The sequence below is a fragment of the Octopus sinensis genome, linkage group LG13 (genome assembly GCF_006345805.1).
Source record: "Octopus sinensis linkage group LG13, ASM634580v1, whole genome shotgun sequence".
NCBI classification, from domain to species: Eukaryota; Metazoa; Mollusca; class Cephalopoda; order Octopoda; family Octopodidae; genus Octopus; species Octopus sinensis.
In genome coordinates, this window is record NC_043009.1 from 60,600,999 (window position 1) to 60,620,998 (window position 20,000).

The 20,000-nt window shown below is 39.0% G+C and overlaps 1 protein-coding gene and 1 long non-coding RNA gene across 2 annotated transcripts in view; one reads left to right on the forward strand and one right to left on the reverse strand.

Moving 5' to 3' along the window:
- LOC115218532 (beta-1,3-galactosyltransferase 5) overlaps positions 1-20,000 on the forward strand; it is a 160,412-nt gene that overhangs the window by 17,698 nt on the left and 122,714 nt on the right. The window lies entirely within an intron of this gene.
- LOC118765833 overlaps positions 19,111-20,000 on the reverse strand; it is an 18,292-nt gene continuing 17,402 nt past the window's right edge. The window contains exon 5 of the long non-coding RNA XR_005001724.1: positions 19,111-20,000. This exon is cut by the window's right edge and continues 245 nt beyond it. This is a non-coding gene — a long non-coding RNA (uncharacterized LOC118765833).

The window sequence follows — 20,000 nt, forward strand, 5'->3', positions numbered from 1 at the left end:
GGTGGATTCCTGTGAAAAATGGCACACATGTGTGCATAGATTGGAATGCAGTTTGTATATTTTTTCTTAGCCCCCATACTTACCGAGAAAATCGGGTAGTAAAGAAATAGGTATTTCGTCCGGTCTTTTTGTTCTGAGTTCAAATTTCACCGAGTTCGACTTTGCCTTTCATCCCTTCCGGGGTCGAATATTGGAGTCAGCATAACCTATTTCTTTACTACCCACAAGGGGCTAAACACAGAGGCGACAAACAAGGACAGGCAAACTGATTAAGTCGGTTATATCGACCCCAGTGCATAACTGGTACTTAATTTATCGACCCCGAAAGGATGAAAGGCAAAGTCGACCTCGGTGGGATTTGAACTCAGAACGTAACGGCAGACGAAATACGGCTACGCATTTAGCCCGACGTGCTAACGTTTCTGCCAGCTCACCACCCTATGGAGTCAACATAACCGACATAACCCTTCCCTTGAATTTACTGTGAGTGAATGTGCCACCGAGCATTTTGTCCGGCGCGCCAACTACTTTGCCAGCTCACCGCTTTAGACTTCAAAAAAGGTAATAATAGGTACTGGGGTCGATTAATTTCACTGAAGATTCTTCATGGCGGTACGTCCAGATGGCCGCAGTCCAATGACTGAAACAAATAAAAAAATTCCCTTGAATTTACTGGCCTTGTGCCAAAATTTGAAATTAATATTTGTGGTTTGTTTATGTTATGTTCTAGATGTTGCCGGCAATAATCTATTCATCTGTTTGGAGCCAGATTTCTAGGCGATTCTTGTAGGCTTCGAGCACCTATGTCTCCCGCTTCTATTATTTTTGGTGCGGTAATAAGATGTTTACTATAATGTTAATTAGAACTTTTTGCATTGCGTGTATGTGTATAAGCGGTCGTATGTGTGTGTGTGTAAGAGAGAGTTAGCATGTGTATATGTGTACGTGTGTGTATGTGTGTGTGTGTGTGTGTGTGTGTGTGTGTGTGTGTGTGTGTGTGTGTGTGTTCAAAAAAGTAATAATAGGTACTGGGGTCGATTAATTTGACTGAAGATTCTTCATGGCGGTACGTCCAGGTGGTCGCAGTCCAATGACTGAAGCAAGTAAAAAAAATAAAAGGTAACAATTATAGTCTCTCAATGCTCTGATAACACAGTGTTTAGTATAATAATGCTGTGACGATCATTAAAACATTATTACAAAAAAATACTGCTTATTAGAATTAGTCACACCTAAGCGAATATTGTTCATTACAATTACAGTCTGTCTCTGCTTGCATGAATAATGCTTATCACAGCAACATTGCTATCTCTCTGCCCTTCCTAATAATATTCATTTAGAACAAAACTGTCCTGTATGCCTTGACATAAAATGTTTTTCATTGTAAATATTTTTAAAAGTTCTATAATGTGTTAAATATTACCACTCTCTTTTACGGCACGAAGTAAATATTTTTAATAATTGTACTAACAGTTTAAACACGACCACTCCCTACCACAGCATTTGAATTATGGTAAGCAAATAAATCTACATGATAATTTTTACATGCATAAAATTGAATTTACTGAGGTTATGTTACTGCAGGTTATGTTACTGCAAAAATGAAACCTGATAAATTATTCTGTCATAACGGGCAGCAAAAATTGCTTTTTAAATGCTGAAGCTTTTAAGGCACATGATCTGCGAGAAACACTAGAAACTGTTCTGAAATCCCTGAATGAGGAAAGCGGTCCTTCTTGGAAAAAAATTTGGAAAAGGTTTAATGTTTTAGATGCAGTCAACATAATAAACTTTCAAACATTCAAAGGAATCAGATACAAAATGTGGTAAAGTGGGTTCCTCCCACTGGTGTGACGTGTGACTACCATTGTACTGTGGTTGCTGTTCTACTTTAGTAGGAGTGGCTGTGTGGCAAGTAGCTTGCTTACCAACCACATGGTTCCGGGTTCAGTCCCCCTGCGTGGCACCTTGGGCAAGTGTCTTCTACTATAGCCTCGGGCCGACCAAAACCTTGTGAGTGGATTTGGTAGACGGAAACTGAAAGAAGCCTGTCGTATATATGTATATATATATATGTGTGTGTCTGTGTTTGTGTGTCTGTGTTTGTCCCCCTAGCATTGCTTGACAACCGATGCTGGTGTGTTTATGTCCCCGTCACTTAGCGGTTCGGCAAAAGAGACCGATAGAATAAGTACTGGGCTTACAAAGAATAAGTCCCGGGGTCGAGTTGTTCGATTAAAGGCGGTGCTCCAGCATGGCCGCAGTCAACTGACTGAAACAAGTAAGAGAGTAAGAGAGAGTAATAGTTACTAGTCATCGTTGTATCTCTTCGTACCGGAACAGTAATACACTAACTTCTGTCTTACTACCGTTGATAGCTCCACAAGACACCTACTACAACAGTTGACTCAACTCTTCGACTCTCGACCCCATCTTGACGACCGGCTACTGGTGTATTTATAATGGCTGAATCCTACCACTTTTTATCGGGAGAGGTATACAGTTCCACTATACAACAAAAAATTACATGACTCCACAGTGTCTTCAAATCCACGAGGTCATGAGATTTGGACAGACGAAGAAATTCAAGTTCCTTGTTTTCGTTTTTTCTTTTTATCTTTTACTTGTTTCAGTCATTAGACCTCTAAGTCTGATACTTATTCTATCGATCTCTTTAGCTGAACCGCTAATTACAGGGATGTAAACACAGCAACACCGGTTGACAAGAGGTGCAGAAAGTGGTGAACAAACACAGACACAAACACACACACACACACACACACACACACACACACATACTTATACCAAATCCTTTCACTGTACTTGGAACCATATGGTTGGGAAGCAAGCTTCTTACCACAGAGTATGTTTAGCAAAATAAATCACTCATGGTTCTAAATTTAAAAAAAAAGCTTATAAAAGGATGAAACAATTAGTGACATTGACTGGAGGTGAATAGTTTTCCTTTATGCTTTTGGTGGAGGTGAATAGTTTTCCTTTATGCTTTTGGTGGAGGTGAATAGTTTTCCTTTATGCTTTTGGTGGAGGTGAATAGTTTTCCTTTATGCTTTTGGTGGAGGTGAATAGTTTTCCTTTATGCTTTTGGTGGAGGTGAATAGTTTTCCTTTATGCTTTTGGTGGAGGTGAATAGTTTTCCTTTATGCTTTTGGTGGAGGTGAATAGTTTTCCTTTATGCTTTTGGTGGAGGGGAATAGTTTTCCTTTATGCTTTTGGTGGAGGGGAATAGTTTTCCTTTATGCTTTTGGTGGAGGTAAATAGTTTTCCTTTATGCTTTTGGTGGAACAGATAAAACTTTTTGGTCAACTTGTTTAACAAATGCTCTTTCGCCACGCCAAACTGCTACTGCAGTGGCTGCATCTGAAATTACTGCAACTTTTCTCACGTGTGACAAGACTTCTCATTACGTACAATGTTGGCAAAGAGTCTAGAGAAAAAGGTTCTGAAGAAGACCAAGTTGATTACATGGATTAAGTGCACAATGTCGCGGCTCTCAATTACATCTTACAAGATCCCAGAGGAAGTGCTATTGGGCTGGTGCATAATTATTGCGGCATTTTTTCAATAAATTTTATTTAACAAAAACAATAACAGCATGTAACAAAAACATCTTTAAATGATTATTCCGGAGCATATTCACCATCTGCTTCAATTACTGCTTCCCATTTGCTTGGCAGACGGTCAGACCGTCATTTAAAGATGTTTTTGTTGAATACAATTTGTTGACGAAAAGCCGCAATAATTAGGCACCAACCCAATAAAACTTTGAGCGGAATCGTAACCTTGCTCTCTGATAACTTCAGGCAAATTCTAACAGCCACTCCAAAGGGTAGATCTGTACATGAGTTGAGAGAACACCATGAACAATCATACTTGGAGACGAGTGGAAAACCTTAATCCTCTTACCAGCATGGGAAATGCGCTTAAGAGAGAGGCATTAGCACTCTAGTAGTTTGTAAGATGTGTGGCTACAGTTGTGCAGTGGTCAGCTACCAGTTGATATTGGGAGCAGAGATGTTGCAGTATCAAAAAATTGTGGAACAATTCATCAACAGATGTCCAGAAATGTTATAGAAAATTTAAGTTAACGTTCTACAGGATTATAGAAATCCCTGAATGGTTTTGTAAATGTGCCACGTTTGCTCCCCAAGCTATAAAATTTTGCAGGATTTAACTGCAACAGTCATACAACAGCTACAAGACCAATCTAGATTGAACGGTTCAACATGCACTCTAATTAAGGCTAATGATGATTCGTCCACATTACTCTGTAAGGAGCATAGGGCCTGTTTCCCAATGTCTCAGACGTATATTTTCCTCCCTGGACGGGACGCCGGTCCGTCGCATGATAACCCATCTTTACCAGCTGAGCAGACTGGTGTAACGTGAAAGGAAGTGTTTTGCTAAAGACTAGTCCAGGAATCGAAACCGCAATCTTACAATCATGAGTCTAACATCGTAACCTATTTCTTTACTACCCACAAGGGACTAAACACCTAAACACAGAAGGGACAAACAAGGACAGACTAACGGATTTAAGTCGATTGTATCAACCCCAGTGCGTAACTGGTACTTAATTTATCGACCCTGAAAGGATAAAAGGTAAAGTTAACCTCGGCGGAATTTGAACTCAGAACGTAACGGCAGACGAAATACCTATTTCTTTATTACCTACAAGGGTCTAAACATAGAGGAGACAAACAAGGACAGACAAAGGGATTTAAGTCGATTATATCGACCCCAGTGCGTAACTGGTACTTAATTTATCGACCCCGAAAGGATGAGAGGCAAAGTCAACCTCGGCGGAATTTGAACTCAGAACGTAACGGCAGACGAAATACCTATTTCTTTACTACCCACAAGGGGTTAAACACAGGGAGGACAAACAAGGACATACAAACGGGTTAAGTCGATTATATCGACCTCAGTGCGTAACTGGTACTTAATTTATCGACCCCGAAAGGATGAAAGGCAAAGTCGACCTCGGCGGAATTTGAACTCAGAACGCAACGGCAGACGAAATGCCTATTTCTTTATTACCCACAAGGGGCTAAACACAGAGGGAACAAACAAGGACAGACATAGGTATTAAGTCGATTACATCGACCCCAGTTCGTAACTGGTACTTAATTTATCGACCCCGAAAGGATGAAAGGCAAAGTCGACCTCGGCGGAATTTGAACTCAGAACGTAACGGCAGACGAAATACCGCTACGCATTTCACCCGGCGTGCTAACGTTTCTGCCAGCTCGTCGCCTCTGAGTCTAACATCGTAACCACTAAGCCAAGGATGTCGTAAAGTCAGCCATTTTGTTGATGCATAATTAACAGCCATTATTTCAGTTTCAAATCTTTTGCGGTCGGATTAATATTGATTGTGTTATTTCCTAACCTTCTTTACAATGTCAAGTGATAGTGACTGCAGTGTTTCTAGTCTAAGCTAAGCCTAATGCTAATGCTTTATGTGAAAGAGCTTATTTAATCTTTATTTGTTTCTGATTTCTGGAATATTAATATCAGCATGATTATGTAATAATTTTAATTGCTAAGCCCATTATTTGGTCATGGCATCTGATACTAAGAAGAGAAAAATCCTATGGACAGAAAAATATTTCGTAATTAAAACATGCAATAATATTATCTGCCTCATATGTAATGATAAAAATATTGTATGTAAGGAATATAATATTAAGCGTCACGATGCTGCCAAACGTGAGTCACAATATAAAATAATTAAACGGGAAAAGAAAATGAATTGAAGAAGAGGCTTAGTTCACAACAAAGCAATTTCAAAAAACTTGTTGGGAAAACTGGTACAAGTACAAAGGTTAGTTATTTAATAGCTGAAAAATTGGCTCAAAAGGGTAGATGACGAATTAATAAAAGAATGCTTTTAGTGAATATTGTCCCGAGAAGGTGAACTTATTCAAATGAAACAAGTCTGCCGCATCAGACAATTGGTAGAAGAATTGATGACTTAGCTGAGAGTATTGTAGGTACATTACAGACTCAATTATCTAAATGTGTTCATTACAGTTTAGTATTGGACGAAAGTACCGATCAAAGTAATACTGCACAATTGGTTATTTTCTTCAGAGAAATTTATTTCAATTTTAATACCGTTAAAGGAATGTTGGACGGGTGTCATGTGAAGGGTTCAACAACTTGCAGGGACATAATTGAGCATGTTAATTTATCATTAGAAAAGTTCAATGTCGATAGAAATAAAGTTCGATTACGACTGATGGTGCTTTTGCATTAACTGGTAAAAAAAAATGGGCTTATTACTTTATTCAAAGAAATGGTTGATCATGATATACTTAGCTATCAATGCTTGATTCATCAACAGCAATTATATGCTTAAAAATTAAATATGAAACAGTTGATGACAGATATTGTGAACGTTGTTAATTTTATTAGATCTCGGAGCTTGAACCATCGTACATTCAAAGCATACTTGATAGAAGTTGGCAGTGAATATGGAGACGTTATTTTTTTCTCAAACGTCAGATGACTCAGCCAAGCAGCAACTTTGAATAGGTTTCAATTATTGTTGCCTGAAATAAAACAGTTTATGCAAAAAAATGTCGATTTTTTGGCAAATGAAGAATGGTTGAATGACCTGTCCTTCTTGGTAGATATCACTGAAATGTTAGCTGAACTTAATTTGCATTTACGAGGAAAAAAGCAGTTATTGTCCAATGTTTGAGCGAATAAGTTTTACTAAGAAATTAGAACTTCTCATAATACAATTGAAGGGTGAAGAAATTGTACATTTTCAGAATTTATCTAAAAGACGAGAAGAATTTCCAGTGAATTTTGAAAAATTACACTAAATTATGTGAAGCTTTGTTAGATTTTACAACCAGGTTTTCTGACTTCAGAAAGATGGAAACTGAACTAAAATTGTTGAGTTATTCATTTTCATTTATTTATGTGGAAGCACCAGCCAAATACTAGCCAGAACTCATTGAACTTCAAATGTAGAGAATATTTGAAAACTTATCATAGAAAATATGTCCTTAACTTTTACAAGAAATTGCATTCTTTCAATGAATTTAATCAAACTGCCAATTTAGTTAGAAAACTATTGTGCGTGTGAGGTAGTACATACTGCTGTGAACAATTCTTTTCGTGTAAGAAAAACATCAAAACTGCTGAAAGAAATAGGCTGAGTGATGGCCATTTAACTAAGATTTTTAGAGTAAAGAATAGTACCATAAAAACAGATATTGAGAATATCATAAAAGGAAATCAATGCTAAAAATCAGATTGGTTTTATTTTGTGTAAGTGTAAATTCATTTTCACTTTCTATAGCACATTATTTTGTATTTACGTTTGTTATTAAAAAATTAGAAATATTATTATTTCTAAGTCTCTCTAAAGGAGAGACTACGGCAGCGGGACTGGATATTAATAGTTATCGCCAAGCTAATATGGCAGTCCATAAATATAGGATGAAAGCTGCCGTTGATTAGCTCCAAGAGGCCATCGCCTCTAGCTAGCTATAAATTTCTATTTTTGAAAACCAGTGGATGTATATCACTGAATTTAGGTAAATAATCCTTCGAACAGGCGGTCAGTAGCGACGCCTACTGAGCTCGGTTACTCCGCATTGATAAAGGGCAAATACCCTGAAACATATCTGCAGATGTCTGACCAGCAAGGGGAAGCGGCTGATCTCTCCTGTTCGAATGTTATAATGGACACAGGTTCGTGTGTCATATAGCTAGCTAGAGGCGATGACCTCTTGGAGCTAATCAACGGCAGCTTTCGTCCTATATTTATGGACTGCCATATTAGCTTGGCGATAACTATTGATATAAAAAAAAATCTGTTTACTATATTTTGAACTTTTTAAAAATTTATATCTTAGTACTTTTGTGGTTCGGTGAATATACTCACATTTATAATTTGGCCCATGAGGAAAAAGGTTGGACATTCTTACACTAAGCCATGCACCTCCACTAATGCTAACGATGCTGTCTGCAAACGATGCAGTCTGTAAATTATTTAACAAAATTCCTCTACTCTCTTCAGCCCTCCTCACAATACACAACTAAAAGTGGAAGTGCTTAAAATCCGGATCCGCCAAAACTCTTCAACAACACAAGAATCGTCGCCAAAATTCTTGTGCCCATGTGTTCCTAACGACCTTTATTGTTTATTGTACCATGGGAGAGGTTTTCACTCCACGCATTCCTCTCGCCCCATCATTTATGCCATTCCAGTACAAGGATCTTTTGCTGTAACTATCAACAAGCCCCATGGACAGTTTCTTGAAAAGACAAACTCATGAGTTTCTCTCATGGTCGTCTCTATCCTACATACTCAGACAATGAAGCAAGCAAACATATTTTCACCATCAAGCTATAGAGCAAGAAGCTTTGTCTTCCACCAGAAATTTTGCTTATTAAACAGGTTTTTGTTTGAATTGCTTGTTCTAGCATTGCAGTAAAAACAGTCACAAACTCTTCACGCAACATAGAAGCCAAGACCCCCCCCCCCAAAAAAAAACGAAAAAAGAAAAAAATTATACATTTTACACATATTTGCATTACGCTTGTATAATTATATGCAGAAGAAACAACATAAGTTATAACCACAAATTGTGTCATTTATTTAAACAAACAAGCAAAAAGCCCGGATAAAGTCAAGAGCCTTGGCTATCAGAATATAATTACGTTCTTACTATACACATTTTCACACTTTCATGCTCATACAGATACTCTGTCTAGTTGGCTTGCATATGATTAAAATACTACTAGAGTTTAATTAGGTGCGGATATTTACATATCAAAATATATGCAACTAGTTCTACTTAAAATTAGTTCTTTAGACATTGTGTGAAATATGGGAATGTGCATGACTATAATTATATTGTAGAACTTAATGAACTTGCCCTCGAGTTTTTATCCACATATGACTTTCTAAATATTAAAAAAAAAGTATTTATGCCAGAACGGAGAGTTGGCAGAACCGTTAGCAAAATGCTTAGCGGCGTTTCGTCCGTCTGTGCGTTCTGATTTCAAATTCCGTCGAGATCGACTTTGCTTTCAACCTTTCGGGGGTCGATAAAATAAGTACTATTTCAACGCTGGGGGTCGATGTAATCGATACACCCGCCGCCTCCTCCAAAATTGCTGGCTTTGTGCCAAAATGTGAAACCAGTATTGTGCAAAGATAAGATGGCGAGCTGGCAGAACCGTTAGCACGCCGGGTGAAATGCTTAGCGGTATTTCGTCTGTCGTTACGTTCTGAGTTCAAATTCCGCCGAGGTCGACTTTGCCTTTCATCCTTTCGGGGTCGATAAATCAAGTACCAGTTACGCACTGGGGTCGATGTAATCGACTTAATACCTATGTCTGTCCTTGTTTGTCCCCTCTGTGTTTAGCCCCTTGTGGGTAATAAAGAAATAGGTATTTCGTCTGTCGTTACGTTCTGAGTTCAAATTCCGCCGAGGTCGACTTTGCCTTTCATCCTTTCGGGGTCGATAAATTAAGTACCAGTTACACACTGGGGTCGATGTAATCGACTTAATACCTATGTCTGTCCTTGTTTGTCCCCTCTGTGTTTAGCCCCTTGTGGGTAATAAAGAAATAGGTATTTTGTCTGTCGTTACGTTCTGAGTTCAAATTCCGCCGAGGTCGACTTTGCCTTTCATCCTTTCGGGGTCGATAAATTAAGTACCAGTTACGCACTGGGGTCGATGTAATCGACTTAATACCTATGTCTGTCCTTGTTTGTCCCCTCTGTGTTTAGCCCCTTGTGGGTAATAAAGAAATAGGTATTTCGTCTGTCGTTACGTTCTGAGTTCAAATTCCGCCGAGGTCGACTTTGCCTTTCATCCTTTCGGGGTCGATAAATTAAGTACCAGTTACGCACTGGGGTCGATGTAATCGACTTAATACCTATGTCTGTCCTTGTTTGTCCCCTCTGTGTTTAGCCCCTTGTGGGTAATAAAGAAATAGGTATTTTGTCTGTCGTTACGTTCTGAGTTCAAATTCCGCCGAGGTCGACTTTGCCTTTCATCCTTTCGGGGTCGATAAATAAAGTACCAGTTTCGCACTGGGGTCGATATAATCGACTTAATCCCTTTGTCTGTCCTTGTTTGTCCCCTCTGTGTTTGGCCCCTTGTGCGTAGTAAAGAAATATATATTTTGCCAGCATGTGTTCAGAGTCAGAGTCCACCTAGAGTTGCAGTTAGCACCCATTCTGATAAGTCAAATCAGTGCAATTTAGGAAATGTTTTTATTATCTCATAAGAAAAGAAATTTATGAATCTATATAGCAAAATACGTGACATCTCATAAGAAAAGAAATTTATGAATCTATATAGCAAAATACGTGACATATTTCCCCTTTTATTTCATACATACATGCCAAGCCAAACGGAACTAGAATTTCTTGTCAAATTTGCGCACTTGTTCGTCTGAAGGAACTCTAATTAATATGATCGATATTAAAAATGTTTGCGACTGAAACTGCACAAGCTGCTGAAAGACATCTTTCACGATAAAATCAATCAAATTTTATTTATATATCCGCTGTGGATATTAGCGATTTTCTGGAATTATGCAACGTTTCCAAATAAGAAATATATGAAAATGGGTTATCGTAGTTCATAATTAGCGAGGTAAAGTGCTCTGCTAAAAAAAAAATGTGTTTAATATCTTGTCAAGGATATTGTTTTCTGTAAAGGTAATTTTATTTTTACAAATTCATTTCGATAAATTTTTTAATAATTATTTCTACCAGAAGTAACAGAGAATCACCAATAAGTGGTGGATGCAGTGACAAGCTGTTACAGCGCATGCCCCCATACTACTACTACTACTACTACTACTTGATGGATGGAAGCACTCCGTCGGTTACGACGACGAGGGTTCCGGTTGATCCAAATCAACGGAACAGCCTGCTCGTGAAATTAACGTGTAAGTGGCTGAGCACTCCACAGACACGTGTACCCTTAACGTAGTTCTCGGGGATATTCAGCGTGACACAGAGAGTGACAAGGCCGGCCCTTTGAAATACAGGTACAACAGAAACAGGAAGTAAGAGTGAGAGAAAGTGGTGGTGAAAGAGTACAGCAGGGATCACCACCATCCCCTGCCGGAGCCTCGTGGAGCTTTAGGTGTTTTCGCTCAATAAACACTCACAACGCCCGGTCTGGGAATCGAAACCGCGATCCTACGACCGCGAGTCCGCTGCCCTAACCACTGGGCCATTGCGCCCCCTACTACTACTTAACCCCACTATGTCAAATCAAAGAAAAGTCTATGCTTAATTTTAGAATATTGTAATAAAAAAAAAATTAACAGATTTTTTTGTTTTTGTTTTTGTCGAGTTGGAGGGTAACCTGATCTGTTTAATTTGCAACAGACGACAAGTTTCTCTTGCCAAAGATATATGTGACTTGTTATGAGAATTAATTTAACGATTACAGCGACAAGATTAAAGAAAAAACAAAAAAAAGAGTTGCTAAACTACACAGTCAGTAAATCAGCAGTATTGAAACGAGAAAAAAAAAAAGAGAAAATAGAAGCAAAAAAGAAGAAAAAATCCTTTTGCAGCTGAAGCTAGTTGTTATATGATTACAAATCAAATATTCATTTCGTCAAAGTCCTTTCAGAAAGCGAATTTGTAAGAAAATAAAATTCATGATTACGGTTTCAGAGTTGGATTGTCCTGAAATTGTCCGGCAATTATTTTCAGATATATCAATGTCAAACAACTTTATTTCTGACAGTATTATGAATGTCTTTGAAAACTAAGACTTGCAACTTTAGAAGAAAGGTTGAATTCTTTTCTTACAATTTTCATTGCCATTAATAAAAGCACCGACATTACCAATGAGGCTCAGTACTGTATCGTTTATTATTATTATTTTTTTTTAATGACGTTGATGAAGATATGTACATAATGGAAGAGTTTGCGGAATTTTATTGGTAGATCGTCATAAAGGAGATATATATATTCCAAGCTTTGGTTATCGCTTTACATAAATTAAACCCAAAACTGGAAACAGATTGTGAGCTTGACCACAGATGGCGTTCCGCAAATAGTAGAGAGTGATTTAGATGTAATGTCCAGATTAAAATCGGAATTACAGGCTGTAAATAACGATCACTATCTCTATCGTGTTCATTGCATTATGCATCACGAAATGTTATGTTTTAGAGCTCTCAAAGTGGACCAAATCATTGTTATCGAGTAACAATCAGTTCATTTTATATATGCACGTAGCTTCAATCACGGATAATTTGATAATTTTTCAAAGCGGTTCGATATTCCACTTGAAATACCTTATCACTGTGATATTGCTGAAGGCGGCGAGCTGGCAGAATCGTTAGCACGCCGGGCGAAATGCTTAGCGGTATTTCGTCTGCCGTTACGTTCTAAGTTCAAATTCCGCCGAGGTCGACTTTGCCTTTCATCCTTTCGGGGTCGATTAAAAAAGTAACAGTTACGCACTGGGGTCGATGTAATCGACTTAATCCGTTTGTCTGTCGTTGTTTGTCCCCTCTGTGTTTAGCCCCTTGTGGGTAGTAAAGAAATAGATATTGCTGACTAAAGAAGGACATTGGATTAAAATGTTTCTGGGAATTTTACTCTTTTACTTGTTTCAGTCATTTGACTGCGGCCATGCTGGAGCACCGCCTTTAATCGAGTAACTCGACCCCGGGACTTATTCTTTTGTAAGCCCAGTACTTATTCTATCGGTCTCTTTTGCCGAACCGCTAAGTGACGGGGACGTAAACACACACCAACATCGGTTGTCAAGCAATGCTAGGGGGACAAACACAGACACACAAACACACACACACATACATATATATATATACATATATACGACAGGCTTCTTTCAGTTTCCGTCTACCAAATCCACTCACAAGGCATTGGTCGGCTCGGGGCTATAGCAGAAGACACTTGCCCAAGATGCCACGCAGTGGGATTGAACCCAGAACCATGTGGTTGGTTAGCAAGCTACTTACCAACAGCCACTCCTGCGCCTATGTAAATATTTCTTGTAAATATTTTGTAAATGTTTCTTGAAAATGAAAGAAAAAAACGTGCCTTAATTTGACGATACCGAATGATATCGTCAAATTAAGCTTTTATGGTTGATATTGCGATTAATTTGAATGATCCGGATTAAAAAATACAAGGAAGCACTTTCTTCCGGCATTGAAACATTTGAAATCAAGTTTGAACTTTCGGTCAATCAAGTATCGATTTCAAGTTTTGGCACAAAACCAGCAATCTGGCAGAAGGCTAAGTCCATTCGATCACGGTACTTATTTTATCGACCCCGAAAGGATGAAAGGCAAAGTTGACTTCGACAACATTTGCACTGAGAACGTAAAGACGGACAAAATGCCGCGAAGCATTTTGTCCGGCATGCTGTTTCAGCAAGCTCACTGCCTCCGAACAAATAAAATATCGAAAAGGAATTTATTTCACTTTGAGTCTTTGAAATCGCGTGACTCTTCTTCCAATTACGAAATAATACAGGAGTGGTCGTGTGGTAAGTAGCTTGCTTACCAACCACATGGTTCTGGGTTCAGTCCTACTGCGTGGCATCTTGGGCAAGTGTCTTCTGCTATAGCCTCGGGCCGACCAAAGCCTTGTGAGTGGATTTGGTAGACGGAAACTGAAAGAAGCCTGTCGTATATATGTATATATATATATATATATTTGTATGTGTGTGTATATGTTTGTGTGCCTGTGTTTGTCCCTCTAGCATTGCTTGACAACCGATGATGGTGTGTTTACGTCTCCGTCACTTAGCGGTTCGGCAAAAGAGACCGATAGAATAAGTACTGGGCTTACAAAGAATAAGTCCCGGGGTCGATTTGCTCGACTAAAGGCGGTGCTCCAGCATGGCCGCAGTCAAATGACTGAAACAAGTAAAAGAGTAATAAAAATAGAACTATTTAAAATCTGACCTAAGAAGAAACTTTCAAAACAAACAGAAAAAAACAAAGGGTGGGAATTGTTAGATATACAAGAAATTAATATAAAAATTCTCAATTTTCCTGGATCCATTTTCTGTTTACGTAAAATTGTGCCCAAAGAACTAACTTGGAATTAAAAACATGAAATGTGAGTTAGCTCTCGAGTATAAATTTTCAAATGTAAACATGAAAGAATTTTATCAGTATTTGGGAGATTAATATCCTGAATTCAAACTATTTGCTGCTAGAATAATGTCCATGTTGCTAAAATCCATATGTATAAGTGCATTCTCTGGAATACTAAAAAATATTCAAGATTAGCTAATGACCATTTAAAGACAGTAATGGAAGTTTCAATCAACGAGTCATTATCTCCAAACTTTGATATTCTGGTAGAAAACAAGCCACGTTTCAGGAGGTTATAGCATAAATTGAAATAAAGAACTTTGTTTCATTTATTCGTGTCTGTTTAAGAAAGCGCGTGGCGTAGTGTTTAAGGTTTTGCGCTCACTATCGGCGGATGGTGGGTTTGTTTTCCTAGAGAGGGTGGTCTCATTTTGCTTTGCTCCAATCCATTCAGTTGTAAATGAGTAAACCTACTACAGTCCGGCGTCCCATTCAAGGCAGATGACATCTCGGTTACTCATACTTCACGGAAACCGGGTAACCATCCCAATAAATCCCTAGAATTCCAGACACTGCTTTACATTTTTACTTTGTGTACATAAAAATAATTCTGGAAAATGATTTTATCAAATTATTTTTATACGGCTATCATCTTTCAATTATCTGATCTTGTTACTGTGTCTCCTTGGTTGTCTACCCGTAGTTCCGGAGATCACTAGGAGTGAGGCACCCCTGATCTTTTATTAAAGCATGACCCTAGAACCCACTGCTCCGATAATCGGCGATGATCTCGTCAGCGAATCCTCTGCGACGATCGATGGTCGACAATCTGTTTCTTTATTGCCCACAAGGGGCTAAACACAGAGGGGACAAACAAGGACAGACAAACGGATTAAGTCGATTATATCGACCCCAGTGAGTAACTGGTACTTAATTTATCGACCCCGAAAGGATGAAAGGCAAAGTCGACCACAGCGGAATTTGAACTCAGAATGTAGCGGACAAATAGAAATACCATCCTACGCAATAATGAGACATTGGCCCAAGGAATTCGGCGCCAAAACTTGCACTGATTTTTAAAAAGTTATCAGTAGATTATTTTGCATAAAAAAATAAATAATTAGTTAAATATACAACAGATTTATTTGTTTTGTGCGTTATTTTAATAAGACATAATTTCTTTACTACCCACAAGGGGCTAAACACAGAGGGGACAAACAAGGACAGACAAAGGGATTCAGTCGATTATATCGACCCCAGTGCGTAACTGGTACTTAATTTATCGACCCCGAAAGGATGAAAGGCAAAGTCGACCACAGCGGAATTTGAAATCAGAATGTAGCGGACAAATAGAAATACCATCCTACGCAATAATGAGACATTGGCCCAAGGAATTCGGCGCCAAAACTTGCACTGATTTTTAAAAAGTTATCAGTAGATTATTTTGCATAAAAAAATAAATAATTAGTTAAATATACAACAGATTTATTTGTTTTGTGCGTTATTTTAATAAGACATAATTTCTTTACTACCCACAAGGGGCTAAACACAGAGGGGACAAACAAGGACAGACAAAGGGATTCAGTCGATTATATCGACCCAGTGCGTAACTGGTACTTAATTTATCGACCCCGAAAGGATGAAAGGCAAAGTCAACCTCGGCGGAAGTTATTTTAATAAGACATATCTATTTGTTTATTATTTTTTTATACGAAATTTATAAATATGAAGTCCGAATATAAGTTTGACTGTGGTTAGGGATATTCGGCTAACGATTGAAAGGTCGTGAGTTCGATACCGGTGCATTCTGTCCTTGAGCAAGATGGTTTATTTCACGTTGGTTCAGTCCACTCAACCGACAAAAAGAGTTGTACTAGTACGCCAAAGGGGCCAGTCTTGTCACATTGTGTCTCGCTGAATCCCCCTGAGAATTACGTTAAGGGTCAGGTGTATATGCAGTGTTCAGCCACTCGCACGTTAATTTTCACGAGCAGGCTCTTTCCGTTGATCCGATCAGCTGGAATCCTCGTCGTCATAACCGACGGAGTGCCAGATGGTAGCCATCGCAGTACTGGTGGTTGCAAAACGCCTTAGACACGCGCAGGGTCCTAATGTTGAGTGATAAACTGTTCTGCTTGCACTCGTTCACTATCCGAGCGTTGTGACTCGTGGGATTTTGTCCAAAATCTGTTGTCAGATGTGGGGTGGATACGGTTAACAATCAAGTCTATAGAGAGGATTGGCTCGTGGCCTTCTTTTTGCAAAAGTGCTGGAAACTTTCCTGTGTTTTGACTGGTGAAAGTGATTGAATAATGGACACGGCTGTGAATAGGTGCAGACATGGCTCTATGGTTAAACAGCTCGCTTTGCAAGCATGTGGTTACTGGTTCAACCGTACCTTAGGTATGTGCGATACCTAAAGTGAGTGTCTCTTACGATAAGCCCGGGCCCACTCATGACTAATGCCTTGTGAGGGAATGTGATGGACTTAAATGGTGTGAATGTCCGTCGTATGTATAAATATAGGTGTGTGTGTGTGTGCGTGTATTTGCGTGTTGTTTGGCAACTGGTGTTGGTTTGTTTAACTTGACATTCGGCAAAATAAACCGATTGAGTCAGTATCAGACTTAACCAAAATAATTACTGGTAACGATTTGTTCGATTTAACCTTTCAAGATGGTGCCCCAACATGGTCGTAATCCAATGACTGAAAGAAATAAAATATATAAGGCGGCGAGCTGGCAGAAACGTTAGCACGCCGGCGAAATGCTTAGCGGCATTTCGTCTGCCGTTACGTTCTGAGTTCAAATTCCGCCGAGGTCGACTTTGCCTTTCATCCTTTCGGGGTCGATTAAATAAGTACCAGTTATGCACTGGAGTCGATATAATCGACTTAATCCCTTTGTCTGTCCTTGTTTGTCCCGTCTATGTTTAACCCCTTGTGGGCAATAAAGAAATAAGAAATAAAATATATAAACGATACATCCTTTTATACGTCATACAAATGTATCATCCTTAGGTGCATTCATTGGAAAACTCATAGATACAGATTTGGACCTTCCGAATGGCATTGTGCTAAAATTCTTCGTTGCAGAAAATGACTTATGGAATTTGGTTGTTAAAGAAGACTTTCCATTCCGGAAAAGTTCAGCGTATAAAATACAATCGCTTTTCAGATGCATTTACCTATGCTAATAACTTTTCTCGATAACAAGCATTATCACCTGAATCACGTGTATCGAGCAGACTATCGGATGTCGTTATACACCGCTGATCACGATGCGCTTCCATTTCTTTCTTAATTGCGCTATTCTTTTGCATCTTAGTCCAAATTCTTTTACTGCATCGAGTTCCCGTCGTCGTGAAGGCCTTCCTACTGGCTTTTTTCGAATCTCTGGGATACCACTTGACAACTGCACGGGTCCACATGTTGTTTGTGAAACTTGCGACAAGTCCGATCCAACGGACCTTGTGCTTTCGGTACTCTCCGATCCCTTGTTCCCTTCATTTCGTTTTCGAATCATCTCGTTTCGGGTAATGCTCACACAACAGTATTTCTAACATGAATCTTCCTATGACCCTTTGTGTGGGAGCCAATCGATGTCCTTCCCTCTTCGTAGTAGCCCGCGTCTCACTGCAAGTAGGGCAGTGATTTTGAAGAGACCGGTACATATGGTCTTACCTAGCTTTGCAATAAGCACATTTTTTTTTTATCAAAAGAAACGCCTTCCAGCCTGTCCTTATTCTCATCATGATTTTATCGTCTTTTGTCTCGGTACATATTCGCTTGTACTCCTTTGTCTTCTCGGTTTTATCGCTTCCCATCTCTATTCGGCCTTGAGCTACGTCTTCAGATCGCATATATTTTGTTTCCATGCGGTTTATTTAAGGCCTACAGATGAACTATGAATGTCCGGCTCCGTCTGGGACTTCGGCGATGAGTACGATGTCATCTGAGAATCGGAGGGCTGTTAGTAACTCGCCATTGATTTCAAGCTACCTCGCCAATCAATGTCTCTGATGACTATTTCTAGACATGCGGAGACCTTTGTATATTTGATGCCCTAACAAGTGGCGATAATAGTGCTATGTCAGTGGTGCATCCAGCTTTCGCATCTCTAAGCAGTTTAATGCGTTGCACTTCGACTCTAGGCATTTTCAGAGATTTAAGTATTGAGTTCATCTTGGTGCTATCAAAGGCTTTTCGTAATCAGCGCGAAAATGATATACTACTGTCCTTCGGGTTATATTATTTGTTAGTTTCAATGTATTTCCTTCCTTTTTCAGCAACTTCCCACATTCTTTCATTTCTTTGGTTCCATTTTACATTTCCTTTCATGTAATTCCAGCGCGTCGGGCTCCTGCTGGCGCCTTCTCCATTTTCAACAATGGGGAAAAAACAACAATTGAAAGATAACAACAATCTGTAGTTTCAACAATAACAACAATATTGGGTACACAATGAATATTCAACAAAGGATTCACAAATAACACGACAAAACCAACTCCGATACAAATAACTCAAACCACCTACTCCGTACTGATTTCTTTATTAGGCACTACGACCTAGGACAGACTAGACACCACAGTGGCGACAAAAAACAGAAACCGAATGAAAATTTTATGTAATGAAGATGAAACGGCTGGATGGGAACCACTTCTCATGCAGTACCATTTGAATAGTTTAATCTTTACAATCGTTCAACTTGCTTTGTATTTTTCATTACTGTTGTAAATGTTATATAATGAAGATGAAACGGCTGGATGGGAACCACTTCTCATGCAGTACCATTTGAATAGTTTAATCTCTTTACAATCGTTCAATTTGCTTTGTATTTTTCATTACTGTTGTAAATGTTATGTAATGAAAATGAAAAGGCTGCATGAGACCCACTTCTCATGCAGTACCATTTGAAGTTTAATCTTTACAATCGTTCAACTTGCTTTGTATTTTTCCTTACCGTTCTTCCTTGTCTCTCTTTTTAACAATAGAATGATTTAACTTACTTTTTCTTTTTTAGTATTTCATGAAGGGTTTGATATCTTTCAGTTTCACCACCGGTGGTAATTCATCGAATTCCACCGCTACTCCGGGGGTGTGAAGATCCCTCCACACATATTATTCAGCTTGTTGTATTTCTCTCTGTCGATCAAAATGGCCTTTACATTCTCCGAATACATGTCTGTCGGCAGTTTTACCTTTATAATAGACTTAAATTTTGTGATTTTCCGTTCTATCTCCTTGTTTTTCGCGTATGACACAAAACGCCATCGATTTTTGGACTTTCTTACTAGCTTTCCCTTTTCCTCCTCCACTGCTGGTACCATTTCTCTTCCCACTCTGAATAATTCCTCCATTTCACCTTCGTATAATTGTTCTGAATCCTCCTCCTCCTCTACTGGTACAATCCTTCTGCAACTTCTCTACGCACTCCTTTCCAATTTCTTTTTCGACCACCATTTTATCTTTCACCATTTTATCTTCCTTCCGTCTGACTTCCTTCATAACCTCTTCCTCTGACGTTTCTCCTTTATTTATTTTTTTTTTTTGCCTTTCTGGCGGAGAGCTTACTCTATCGCTTCTCTTTCATTTTTTTACCAGCGTTAATCCTTCATCCGTTCTTGTCTCCTTTACCTCGACTTGTACCTCTTGGTCTGCACTTTCTTGCTTCTCCATCTCTTCCGTCTGTGGTTCTTTCTAGAGGCACCTCGCTTTCATGTGGCCTTTTTCTTCACATTCATAGCATATGGGCGGCCTACCTTCTACCACCACTCGCAGTCTTACGTCCTCAGGAAGAACTATTTCTTCCGAGATTCGATTGAGGTCATCTATACTCGCTTGAATGGCCAATTCTAAGCCATATCCCCAAGACTCTTTTTGTTCTGGTGGCCTTGAG